The sequence below is a fragment of the Schistocerca cancellata genome, chromosome 1 (genome assembly GCF_023864275.1).
Source record: "Schistocerca cancellata isolate TAMUIC-IGC-003103 chromosome 1, iqSchCanc2.1, whole genome shotgun sequence".
Taxonomy (NCBI): domain Eukaryota; kingdom Metazoa; phylum Arthropoda; class Insecta; order Orthoptera; family Acrididae; genus Schistocerca; species Schistocerca cancellata.
In genome coordinates this window covers 353,293,913-353,308,466 of record NC_064626.1, presented here as the reverse complement: position 1 = coordinate 353,308,466, position 14,554 = coordinate 353,293,913, and the positions used below count along the sequence as shown (strand labels likewise).

The 14,554-nt window shown below is 36.5% G+C and overlaps 1 protein-coding gene across 2 annotated transcripts in view; it reads right to left on the bottom strand.

Moving 5' to 3' along the window:
- Positions 1 to 14,554, bottom strand: part of LOC126174050 (probable cytosolic iron-sulfur protein assembly protein Ciao1) — a 90,990-nt gene that overhangs the window by 53,882 nt on the left and 22,554 nt on the right. The window lies entirely within an intron of this gene.

Genomic DNA, 14,554 nt, shown 5'->3' with positions numbered 1-14,554 from the left:
ATATTCTGGGGAAATTCTCCAACTGCCCTGAGCACATTCAAAATCCAGAAGAGAGCAATGAGGATTATTACTGGAAGCAAACCCAGAGACTCCTGCAAACCCATCTTCAGAAAGTTGGAAATCCTTACACTGCCTTGCCTATACATTCTCAAGACTATAAAATTTTTCAGAAACCACGTAGTGCCAACTGACTCCAGAATCGTAAAAAATAATGAAATACATACACACAACACCAGGAAAAACTCAAATCTGGATGTTTTACGTACAAACACTCAACTGTGTAAAAAGGGAGCTTTCCACATGAGCCTCCAACTGTTCAACAATCTTCCCACTAGTATTAAGTCCATCGAAGACAACATAAAATTTAGCAAAGCTGTGAAGTCATATTTGTTGAGTCATTGTTTTTACTCTATAAATGAATACTTAGAACAGTAATCCTACTATTTGTGTTAAATTGAAAACATTGAGCAATATAATACTATATGTTACTATATAATACTATATGTTAACAATGTTAACTGATATTTTCCGACATCTGCAACACATTGTGTACCATGAGATCACTTGGAATAAATAAATAAATACCTTGGCCAGCAAAATTGCCAGATCCCCCCCTATTGAAAACCTTTGGAGCATTGACGGCAGGGCCCTCCAAATAGCTCAGGATTTTTACCATCTAACACTCCAGTTGGACAGAATTTGCCATAAATATTCCTCAGAAAGACATCCAACAACTCTTTCAATCAATGTCAAGACGAATGTGTGTGTTTGTGTGTGCGCGCGCGCGTGTGTGCGTGTGTGTGTGTGTGTGTGTGTGTGTGTGTGTGTGTGTACGCCAAAATCAGTTTTTTTTTTAATTTTTTGTTTGGTGACACTGTGTTTCAAGTGGAGACTGAGTTGTGTTTTAGTTGACTTTTTCTGTGTAGGTGCTAGTAACTGTTGTTAACTGGGGAAGGGTTGTTGGAATGTTGCTATGTTTTGACTGTATGTCCATAGTAACTAGAAAAATGGAAGAAGTATTATTCATTATTTCAGACCTACATGATTAAATGGGACAGTTAAATGTTGATTTGAAAGCAAAAATAACACAAAACAATGTTGGTTTAAAATCTCAAGATGATAGATTTGAACAAGCTCTTGCCAAGACATATCCTCAAATAATTACTGAACTATATGCAAAATTAGATACAATGAATACTAAAACACCTGAACAAGCTAATCAATTAGAGAGAACTAACGAGAAGATAAGTAAACAATTTAATAGATTAGAAGGACATATCGCTGACTCACATCAGTTAAAGACCGAAATAAATGAGAAAATATCAAAATTTCAATCCACTATATCAAGTTTAAAGGGAAATTACATTCTGAGATAGTTAAATAGAGAGAATTACAAAGAAATGAGGTAATTGAAAATTTAGAGATGTAAACAAAGATATAAAACAGATTAAGGATGTTACTCAACAAGAATTTATAGAGGTTCATAAATTAATTTCAAACACAACTGTAAGACTTAACATATTAGAATAAATTAAAGATTCCAATGAAGCAACAATCTTAGGTTCAACTTTTACTACTGGAGGAATGTGTTAGTGATTTCATTGAACAAGGAGTCTAAGGAAAGGTTGAGTCCTCTGTCTCTACACCTCATTCATCGGCTGATACAGAGAAAATGGAGTGGAATTTTAGACTCTGTGAAGAGTTAGCAAGACTTAAGGACAAGTTTACAAGAAAAAAAAGCTTAATGAAAATGTGGGTGACCAATAGTGTTACTAGAAGAAGTTTTTCTGGAACATGGGACAAATTTCAATTAACAATTTCTGAAATTCAAACAAAACAGGAATGTACATCCTATATTCTAAACTCTGGGATGACACTAAAAAGTTTGATTTTGTTTCTTGTTACTTAGAAGGGGATGCTGCTGAGTGATGAAAACACACTTGATAAATTACCTTTTGGGAATGTTTCCAAGAAAAATTTAAAAAGAAATGATGGTTGTTAAATAGTCAAGAGACACCAGCAATGGAGTTTGTTGTTGTCTTCAATCCAAAGATGAGTTTGATGCAACTCTCCCCACTAGTCTCTCCTGTGTTAGCTTATTGTATATATCTCTTGGCTTCTGTCTACAATTCACCCCCCCCCCCTCCCCACACACACATACAGACTTCCCTACAGTAATAAATACGTGATTCACTTATGTATCAGAAAACGTCCTATCAACCTACTCCTTTTTTTTAGTCAACTGGGCCACAAATTTCTTTTCTTCTCAGTTCTATTCAGAATCTCCTTATCAGTTATGTGATCTTCCCATCTAATGTTCAGCATTCTTCTGCACTGCATTATATCACAAGCTTCTATTCTCTTCTTACTTGCACTGCTTGTCATCCACATTTTAATTCTGTACAAGGCTACACTCCAGACAAATACCTCCAGAAAACATTCCCTAACACTTAAATCTATATTAGATGTTAACAAATTCATCTTTTTCAGAAATGATTTCCTTACTACAGCCAGTCTGCATTTTATATCCTCTCTACTTTGACCATCAATAGTTATTTAGTTGTCCAAAAAACTTATCTACTACTATTAGGCCTCATTTCCTCAGCATCACCTGATTTAATATGACTACATTCAGTTACCACTGTTTTCTTTTTGATGATGTTCATCTTATATTTTCCTCTCAAAACAGCTTCCATTCCACTCAACTGTTCTTCCAGGTCGCTTTGCTGTCTCTAATGAAGTTTTAATGTCATCAGTAAACCTCAAAGTTTTTATTTCTTCTCCTTGAACTTTGATTTATTCTCCAAATTTTTCTGTGGTTTCCTTAACTGCTTGCTCAATGTAGAGACTAAATAACATCGGGGATAGGCTATAATCCTGTCTCACTCCCTTCTCAATTATCGTTTCCCTTTCATGTCCTTCAGCTCTTGTAACTGCAGTCTGGTTACAGTAAACATTGTAAATAACCTTTCACTCCCTGTATTTTATCCCCACTACCTTCATAATTTTAAGGAGTGTATTCCAGTCAACACTGTCAGAACCTTTCTCTAAGTATACAAATGCTATAAACAAAGGTTGCCTTTCTTCAATCTTTCTTCTAAGATAATTCAAATGATGGAAAATCCAGGATGGAATATAGCAATATTATAAACAGGATAGTTGCTACTCCCCATATAGTGGAGATGCTGAGTCGCAGGTAGGCACAACAAAAAGACTGTCACACAATAAGCTTTCAGTCAACAAGGCCTTTGCCAAAAGCAAATGCAACTCTCTCTCTCTCTCTCTCTCTCTCTCTCTCTCTCTCTCTCTCTCTCTCTCACACACACACACACACACACACACACACACACACACACACACACACACAGACACAGTCTGTGGCAGCTGAAGCCATACTACCAGTCTGGCTTCAACTGCCAGGTCATGTGGGGGAGGGGAAGGGGCGGGGCGCACACTCGCAGGAGTGTGTTATCTATTTTTGACTTGTTTCTATAACCTTGTATTTGTCCTCTACCCATTACTGTTAAGCCGGTTTGCACTTTCTGTCACTCTCATTTTTTAGATATCTGCTTCTCTTTTGCTTGCTTCTTTTGCTGCATTTTTCTGTTTTCTCCTTTCATGAATTAAATTCAATATCTCCTGTGACATCCGAAGATTTCTACTAGCCCTCATGTTTTTACCTACATGATACTTGCACGACCAGTCTCGGTAACTTTGGAACCCCCTGTGAAGTCTGATTTTGGGGCCTCCTACATTTTTCTGCAATGTAATTTTGTTTATACTTTGTATGGTTTTTGTAATTAAGTACTAGCCTACCCATGACTTCACAGGATTAGAACTCTTTGGTAAAAATATGTCTTAATTCAGTGCTTTCTTTATATGGAGGGTAATGTGTTAAGCTTGACTTGTATCAATACCAGATTTCAAAATGTCTCCATTTATTTTTATTATTTTTTTGAATGTAAAGACAATGGTGCAGCCACCCTGGATAAATAGCAAGTTGGCTTTTCAGTGTTAAATGTAAGCATTTATGCATTAAAATACCAAAAATATACACTAAAACAAGGAAAATGTGCACCAAAAAAATGTGAATATGCACTTAAAATGAAAAAACCTGTACCTAAAACCAACACAAAATAGAACTCGAAAAACAAGAATCTAAATTTACTAAGTTTTTCTAATATTACAGTAATACTAAAACAACTCTGAATTTTAGTTGTGTGTGTTATTGCAAATTATGAAATATTTTTCCAGATCTTTTACACAGGCCTTCTTTACATCTGTCATAATAGTTTTCACATTCTGAAAAGCCCCTATGTATCACATTATATTATGAAGCAGAACTTCACTGCTGCAATGTCGCTTGCAAAATAATCTTCAAAAAGTATGTCTGGAATCATAATGTCTGATATAATATTTTTCTTTGACTCACAACTTTAACAGCAAGCACACACAAGCTAATTTTGTAATATTTTAAAAAATTCACTTACAATATAGGACTTTACAACTTTGGAATGATATAGAAATTTATCGAGATAACTTACAGAATTGGTAGATAGCAAACAACCTCAAGTTTAATTCTCAAAGTGCATGAGTACCCCCTTCCATCAGGAGTGCCAGTGTAGTGCATAGTTAAAATGACTACTTTCACTTGGGCAGAGTGTGTTTGCTGTGTCTTTTGATATCATAAAACATACTCTGCAACAACTTTTCAGTGTAAATTTTACACTGAATATGCTAAAGAACCTCCAAGCAGGCCTAAAATTTACTCTTGACACAAGAACTTTGTCAACACAGGTTGTTCACTCCAACATGTATGGCCCTTTCTTCTTAATGGAGAAGACTGTTACTGGTATTGTGTATCTGGATACCTCGAAAATTTTTGAATTCCACATATCAGTGAAGATGACAGAGATAGGATTTTTTACTACCAGCAAGATGGTGCACTACCTCTTTTCCTCATGGAAGTTCGAGGTTTCCTCGATAATTGCTCCCCATGTCGGTGGATTGGCTGTGAAGGGCCAATCACATGGCCACCTTGCTCCGCAGATTTGACACCACTGGATTTCTTTCACTAGCGTTTCACTAAAAACTGTTTGTACCTTCCACTCCTACCAAACAACTTAGCAAACTTGAAAAATTAAATTTACACTGTTGTTGCAGAAGTTACGCCAGATTTGCTGCACTGAGTGTGGGAAGAAATTGATTTCTGGTGGGATGTTTGCCGCATCACAAATGGTAGTCACATCAAATCACTATGACACTTGACACTTTTTAAGTGTAACTTGAGGTTGCTTGCCACAAAATGACATCTGCTGATTCTGTAAGTTATCTCACTAAATTCCTATATCGCTTCAAAGTTGAAAATGCCTTTTTGATCCATTCAGTTGTCCTATGAACTGAGGAAACTACATTTAACTACAGACACTGCAACAGCTTTAATGATTGTGCATTTCACTGCAATGTTTATTTTTGAAGAAAACAACCAAAACACATCACCAGTGAGATCTATCATAGAAATAAACTCAATTTATATGCTTTCTTAATTTGTTTTCATCAGCCTTTATCACTGTTGACCCCACATTAGTGAAAGTTCACAATAGTTCTGAGTGAAGCTGAACAGATCAGGTAGTAATAACTTTTACATGCACTGCTATTACCACGCAAAATTAGGCATACAGTTTCATAGAGTCCATCTAACCAGGGATAAAATGGGAAAAAGTCTACTAAATTGTACAAACATAATTTTAAAAATTACTCATTTGAATCTTCATGTTCTTGCTTTTTGAGCTATGTAGACCTTCATCCACTTCCCATTTCGATCGAATCTACGATCTGTCTTTCCATTGCTATTATGGCAAGACCTCTGAGCTATTCATCGCTCATCGAAGAGCTCAGACAGTTTTTAATGGTCTTTAACTTGGAAAAGCTATGTTCTGCAGAGGCTACAGACACTGGCATGCACAAAAATATTATCACTGCAGTTGGGAAAATGTTTTGCAAACCTTTTTCAAAGATGTACTGAAGTACTTCTAAACATGTGTTGGTAGTCTGTGGAAGCATAGGGACAAGAGTTCCAAGCCTTTTAGAAGATCCTGCAAATTTATGTCTCCTGACTGTATTTTAGGGCCTCTTAAAGCATCCACAAGGTTTGTGTGTCCTCTGTTCAGATTATATTTCGTTATTGCCAAGTTCTTTATGTAACAAATAACACTAAACATGTCACAGCGGTTACTGGGCAGCTAAAGCCTTTCCTTCAAAGACATAATAATGGTGTCTACTAAAACATAGAAGAGATTTACTCTTAAGCAGTTCTCTTCCCCTCGAATAGGTTCATCTTTACTTTTGTAATAAAACTGCCTTTTTAGCAGTTGTAGATCTGGATTCTGTTAATTCAGTAACAATTCTTAAAGCTGCTACAAATTCATCTACTTTTTTTGCTAGCCTTTTCAGAATTTTGGCTCTATACTCTTCAATAACACAAATAGTGCTCTTTACTCAAATGTGCCCTGCCCGCAGATTAGCAGTCTAAATTCCAAACCACATTCCAGTCTCAAGGGTTGAGGACTGTTACCATGTGCTACGTGTCGATCTTGGCCAACGTGATGCAGTTCTAGCAGTGCAGACAAAGACACATACTGGTTGGCGACATCAAACATTTCTGGTATTTTCAAGTTCCATACAAGTTGGCAGCTGACTGGGGGAGAAATGGAAATCTGTAATGTCATCAGTTCGCTTGGAGAGCAACTGCTGTGGTATTCATCTGTGTTCCCTGGTTTAAGGAAAAGTAGAATCAACAATAAAGGTGCTTTAGACAGCACAGTGAGATGAATGTGAATTCTAAAGCTCAAGATTTTTTTTTCTTTTAACAGGAAACCAGACTGTTCGCTAAGTAATGACAAATTTTTGACAGGGATCACCGTGCCCGCTCTCAAATTATGTCCCCCTTCATTTCTGAAAGCTACCCATTCATCAATACTGTATTCCTTTCCCATGTTTCAGTCAATCATTGTCTAATGCTCAGCAACCTCTAGTACTTTCAACTAATCCACATCCCACCTCCTCAATTACCAACATTTTTTGCAATTCCTTCAGTTTTAATCTACAGTTCATAACCAACAAACTATGGTCAGAATCCCCATTTGTCCCTGGACATATCTTACAGTTTAAAATTTCGTTCAAAATCTAAGTCTTGTCATTACATAATAACACTGAAACACTTCAGTCTCTCCAGGTCTCTTCAATGTATACAATCTCCTTCATGATTCTTAAACTTAAAGAGTTCACACTGTTTAACTTATGCTTTGTGCCAGTTACTATCTAATACTGGTCACTCTTTCATTCCTTTCTCTGGGTCCATATTCTCCAACATATTTCCTTTCCTCCTTTTCCTACTATTGAATTTCAGTTCTCCATCACAACTACATTTTCCTCTCCCTTAACTACCTGAACAATTTCTTCCAGTTCCTAAGCCTTGGGATGACCATTGTAAGTCATTAATATGTACTTAAAACCAATTTAGAAGAAAAAGAAATAACAATAAAACTTAGCAAGTTGCAATTTGGAAGACAAAAGTTGAAATTTTTAGGCCATATTATAGGAATTAATGGAATATAAACTGATCCAGAAATAATAAAAGCTATAAAAGATTGTTCTGAGTCAAAGAATGTGGAACAATGAGATCATTTTTAGGTTTCACTGGGTTCTATAGAATGCTTATAAAGGAATAGGTCATGAATGATTCACAGTCATTAAACCTGTTATAACAAAAGCCTATATGGGTATGGGATGATTGCATATCTGAAGTTTTTAGTAACATTAAGCAAGCATCATCCAAAAATGAATGAAGCATTTAAATTGCCACAGATGTGTCAGAACATGGTGTGCAGTGTGCGTTGTTCCCAGGAGAATGGGACTCAGAGAAAGATGAACATCAAACCACAGCTTTTGCCACTTGAAGTCTCAGATAACAAAAGCTGAATTACTCAATGACTGGAAAAGAACATCTATCTTTTGTCTGGAGTCTACAAAAATTTCCAACTGTTGGAAATTAATTACATTTAAGATTCACTTAATGTAGTTCCTGATGCACTTTCACAATTACCATGATGTAAGGATAATGAATGTATAAGTGATGGCTCTTGAGCCATACATAAAAATCAATTTTATGTCAATAAGTTACTGTAAAAACAAAATAAGCTTGTTAGTTCAAAATATAAGATTAATATTTTGAACCTACTGTCACATTTTGGAAAGAAGGAACACTGTGCCTGAAAGATGAATTTAAGTGGTTGTCATGAGAGGAAACTTTATTTTGGAGTGCAGATGAAAGTTTAAACCACTGGGTAGTACATATTCCTAAAATAGTGGTTAATTATTTCATGTGATACTTATGCAAAGGCTATGGACAGTTCAGAATATTTACATGTGTTATACATATAATTAAGTTCTACTTTTTTAGAGATTTGAGTCGAAAAGTAAAAGTAATTTTACATACATGGGGCTTATATCAGAGAGTCCAGCAAAGTAGTAACACTTTAAATTACAAGACGTATCCAGTAATACAAATGTCATTGAATGATTAGACAGTGGCTGATTTATTTGCACCTTTACCAAAAGGTATAGGTGCTGTGGCTTATATTTTTTGCCGGTGGAGGTACTAAACAGAAAGTTTATTGGAAACCCTTGTTAAAGTTATTTGGTTGGCAAGGAAGTATAATTCTACAAAAGAATGTGAGGAAGATGAATTAAATAAAATTATCCAAAATAGAGTAAAAGAGCATAATCATAAGACTGCAACACCTAATTCTGAGTTTCTAGTAGGTCCATTGAATGACAACGAGAAATGATTATATTATGCAGATATGGCTAAAACGTTTATAACTTAAAATGAGATCCTGAGGGGAGAGGTTCATTTTGGGGGAAAGAGGCCAAACAGTGAGGTCATCAGTCTCATCAGATTAGGGAAGGATGGGAAAGGAAGTCAGCCATGCCATGTCAAAGGAACTATTGTGGCATTTGTCTGAAGCGATTTATGGAAATCACGGAAAACCTAAATCAGGATGGTCAGATGCGGGATTGAACTGTCATCCTCCTATTCGTGAGTCCAGTGTGCTAACCACTGCGCCACCTCATTCGGTGATCCTAATGGGCTGTGTCCACTGAGTATTAGTAGACTGATGCCTACAATGTCCTGAGTCAATCACATTTCCTGTAATTACTAGCTGTACCTCAGCCTGATGCTGTCGGGAGTCAAACTGATACCTTCCAGCTGAGGCACCATCTGTTGGCTGACCTCTACTGGCTACAGCATGCCTAGCTGGAGTCTATGATTCACACCTGGGTCTGAATAGCTGCCAAACAGCCGCGTGCCTTGTGTGGACATGCTCTACTATTGCAGGCTTGCCCCTATAAGCAACTGATGCCATATCCTGTGCTGGCATCCTTGCTTCAACTGTGCATGCTTGAGTGCTTTTCACACCGACTTGTGAGTCACACAACTGCACAAGACAACATGACTGACTTCTGCAGAGTCTATCATCACAGCGTGTCATCTGCCTGCCTAGAGCCTGACACAGCACTACTCTGCCGGAATGCTGACAACATAAAATTGCCTCTGCTACCACCCGCTAAATGGAGCAACATTGGGTGCTGGCTGTTACATGAGGCCACTTGCTAAACTAGGCACAATTACCTGAGCAGGACCAGACTGTACCTCAGGGCACTGACTTCCACCTGGCAACACTATGACTTTCACATGGGGTAAGCAGATGCATGTAATCTCTTTTTTTATGATTTACCATCAGACATCCATCTCACTCCATGACCCTGCCACCCTGCTAATCAACACTCAGCATCACCGTGATTTTTAGTGGGGCACCTAGTGTCATCCGCCATCTTCACACTGCACTGCAGAAGAGATACTGAACTAGGTCATGGATAAAAGAAATTCATGGCATGACTCAACTGAAAGAAGTAATTAGTTGACAGGACACATTCTGACAAATCAAGGTACAGGTTATGGAGAGAAGTGTCTGTTTCTTGGGGTTGGGGGGGAGGGGGGGGGTTAAGAATTGTTGATGGAGAGCAAGATTTAAGTGCAGTAAGCAGTTTTCCCACTGACAAAGCACTATTGTGTGCACATGCATTGTTGTGATGAAAAATGACTTTATTTTGCAGTCCAGAACTGCTCTGCTGAATAAATAACACTAGTACAGGAAATATTTATATGACTGACACAGATATGACTCTCCTTGATCAACAGGAGAACTGTACAGTACAGAAAGTACTTGAAACCACAATTTCAATGCACCAATTGATTGATGTCTCATATCTGAACATTCACATCATCCACATGCCTGTCCTGAGAACTTCATTGAGTCATTACATAAGAGTGACAGAGGAGCAGACATGTTTAGTGACCAGTTCAATGTAACACAAATGGTGCTCATGATTAAACAGCATGTGTTAATTGCCGAGTGACATGCAAAGCACAATTCGTTGAAAACGTGTGCAGGATTGTTTGCATATGAGCTTAAGACTGAAAATGTTTTTGGAAACCTCCAGCAAAGTCTGCAACACAAAACTTAGTGCCAAAATGGCACAAAATTGGCTGTTTAGAGAATAAAAACCTTAACTATCTAAAAAGAGATTGAACACCAGAAAACATTGCTTCGGTAAAAAAAGCATGGAACATAGTGTGATGAAATCTCAACATTGTTTTCCAGTGTATGTCAGAATTAAGAAATAATTGTGTCAAACCTTTATTAAAAAGGACCTACATGTGTATCCCAACAAATTTACTGTTGTGCACAAGTTAAACTTTCATGTGTTCAGTTCTCTTGGTTTCCAAGTGAAGTGGAATCAGGACTTTTGGTTCCTCAGTTTCTCATTCCTTCAGATGAGGCCTGGTTCAGCTGACAAGGTATGTGAACTCACATGATACACACCATAAAGCATCAGAAAGTTCTAATCAGTACTTTGAAGAGCCATTGCATTATCTCAAGACTGGTATTTGGTCTACAATGTCTGATCTCTGCAGAGTAACATTATTCTTCTTCCTAAGAGTTAGAGCTAACCGGTATGTCTAGACACTGTTCAAGCCATAAGTGAATCAACATAAAAAAGATGAACAGTGGCCCCCTCCTGTTAGCTGCAGATATAAACATTTTACTCATTACAAAATCTAACACATTTTTGGCAACCACTGCCTGCATTTCTACTAACCACAGATTTAACATGGCTGTAGAATAATGTGTCAGACTGGGGAGATGAGAACTACCTTAGTTCAATCCCAATCTGTTAAAACTTGATTCTTCCAGCCAATTTGGAATTTGTTTCATGAGACTTGCCTTTTTCATCTAACGACATGCTGGTCCTGAGATACACTTTAACCAAACAAACCAAAATATATAACTTTCAAAACACATTTTGGTAATTTTTTATTATGCTACTAAATATTAAATACTAAATGGAATGAAAGTAATGCAGTACATCCATTAACATGATTAGATATGAAGTTTTGTAAGTAAACAAAATGTATATGCCATGACTGCTTTTTTAAAGTTCATTTTCAGCTTTCAACTTTGAGAGTATTAACTTGGCCTTTTTAAATGGTAATTTTTGTTGCATTGCAAAAGGATAAATGTCAATCATACTTTTTTTTCAGTACCAGATTTTTAATTTTGATTGTCAAGCACAGTTGGTATATGAATGAAAATATTTTTTTGTGGATAACTCATTGGATATTCCATATTTAATCATAAGAAGGATGAAATTTCATATAACTTAAACAATAGGGGCTATTGTATTTTTATTAGTAGCACAAAATTATATAATTTGCATGCACTACTGAAATATGCTTCAAATTAAGGTGTCAAAGTAATCTGCCTTAAAAACATTGAGTGGTTACCTATCAATCATTTGAGATACAATAAGTTCTTTCTGCTTACTGTCAAATGTAGTTCTTGAAGCATGATAATTCTAAAACTCACACAGTTCAGTGTGTGCTTTGCATTTTGTTATAGTTAAGCATTAATCTATTTTCTGAAAGCCATGTGCTAGTATTGTTGGCTACCCATTACATACATCACCTATATTATGTTCCATGTCTTTCATATTAACACTTGTGTTATCTGCAAAGAGAACATCTGCCTATTTCATGGCAGATTATTAACAGATATCAAGAAAAGCAATGGACTCAGAATAGAATCTTGTGGCATCCCCTACATTACATTACCCAAGTCCAAGTCAAAGCTCTTCCTTGTTTGTGGACACTCACATGAATTTTCTGTTTCCAAATAGGCTACAAAGTAAACCACTGTTAAGGATTTTCCCTAACCCCAGTGTGTTCAGACTCATGCTTAAGTACTGTATGGTCCACACAATCAAATGCTTCTTTGAAGTCAAAGACAACACCTACAGTCCTCAATCTGTCATCTTGTCCTGCTTGTGCCTCGCACACAAAAGAATTAATAGCATTTTCTGTAGACACTTAAGTCAAACAGAGTTTAACAGCAAATTATGTGTACTTAGATTTGCCTCCAATCTCCTACACAACGTTTCCTGAAAAACTTCAGAAAACACTTGCAGCAAAAAAATTGACCAGTAATTTACCACATCATCTCTTTCATTCATTTTATAAATTTGTTTCACTAATGAGTATCGCAATCTATGAGGAAACTGACTACACCAGTAAGACCCATTTCAAGGTTGTCAGGAAATTTCCTACACCAATAAGACCCATTTCAAAGTTGATTAGGCTCACTAACAGTTACATTCAGACACAAGAAAGGTGTAATATTTTGAGTACCCATATTATGCCCTGATACCTCTTTTATAATTGGCGATATAGTTTTAATTTTGTTCTGACAGCTTTCTAGTCTCATGTTTAATACATTATTTAAACCTTTCTGATGACGTTCCTCAGCACTTTGCAGTATTGTTGGTAGTAAAATTCTGTTACCCAGCTCTGTCTGTCATATTGTGATACAACGCCTGTTTTCTTCTACATGATACCTAAATTAATTGCTTATTAATACTGCATATGCACCCACACTTTTTTGGCGAGAAAATGCTATTAAAGAAAGAGTTAAATGTTTGAAGAAGTGTACTACATTTGTTGTTCAAGTAGTCTGTATTGTAAACTTCTTGCCAAGTTAGTCCTTTGTGATTGGCTTTAAACACCTGCATTGCAGGTGGACTCACATCTCTGAATCTTTCGGTTACCGGAACTTCTTTGGGGTATGACTCTGCCTGGCTTTAAATGTCTACATTGCAAGTGGACTCGTACCTCTAAATCTTTCAGTTACTACTTTGGGGTATGACTCGGCCTTTATTCCTACTAAATAGCTTGCCCGTTCTGCTAACAAACAACTTCCATCAGAAGTTACTATGCTCTTTTTCAACTATACTTACAATATGGAATTATTATTTGGGGAAACTCTAGCAGCAGCATTAAAAAAAGAATTTTTGCACTGCAAAGAAAGGCCATTGGAACAATCCTGAATAAAAAACAGACTCATGCAGAACTGTCTCCCATAACCTTAAAAGATTGACACTCCCATTCACATACATATACACAACAATAATTTCATTAATCAGAGGCAATATATTACTAGAAAAAATGCAGATGTTACTTCACATAACAGAGGAAATAAACTCCAGCTGATAAGTATACTGTACAGACTAACAGCTATTCAAAGAGTGTTTCTGTACTCAAGTGTACAACTGGTAAAGTGTCTTCCTAAGAGTATGCAGAACAGTATCGATGAAAAGACATCCAGAAACCTCATGAACATTATTTAATGAAAGAAAAATTTTGTAGTGTAGAGGCATATATGAGTAAAAAATGGGAAATATTTTCATTACCTGCATGTGTATTTGTAATAATCTGAATGCATGGTACACGTCATGTGCTTCTGTATGACTGTTCTGTAGTCACTGGATGAAAGAGTATCTGATGATCAGTAAGACCTAAACACAGTTTTAGAGAAAAATGTATGCAGCATTATCAGCATGTTTGTCACTTTACTACCTGTTCTTCTTCTTCCTAAGTGTTTGTCCCACATGCTGACAGGATGCACATGTTTGGCTCTCTGATGCCACATATTTGTCAGTTTGATGTTTAATATTGTAATACTAAGGCTACATATTCTAAGATGTTGGATTAAGTTGACTTGTCCTATATTACAAGTACACATAATGTAATCAAACTGGACCCAATCAAAAAAAAAATCAATCAATTTCATTCATGAAGTGGGATGACACTTAGATGGTGTCTACCATAACTTCTTGATAGGCTACCGAAATTAACAATTCTTATGGAGACAGAAAAACATGACACTCCAGAGAATATTGAGGATGAGTTGCAAAATTAGGTTAGTAATGAGTTTGACAGGATTCATGATGCATCTGGAATGCTATTAGTGCAAGAGTAAAGTAGTCTACACAACACTAATGGGGATTTTATTGAAATGGGTGGAACACATTTGTCACATGAATTATTGCAGCTTTTGAATCACACAATTTCAGGGTAGTGAAAAATAATATTCAT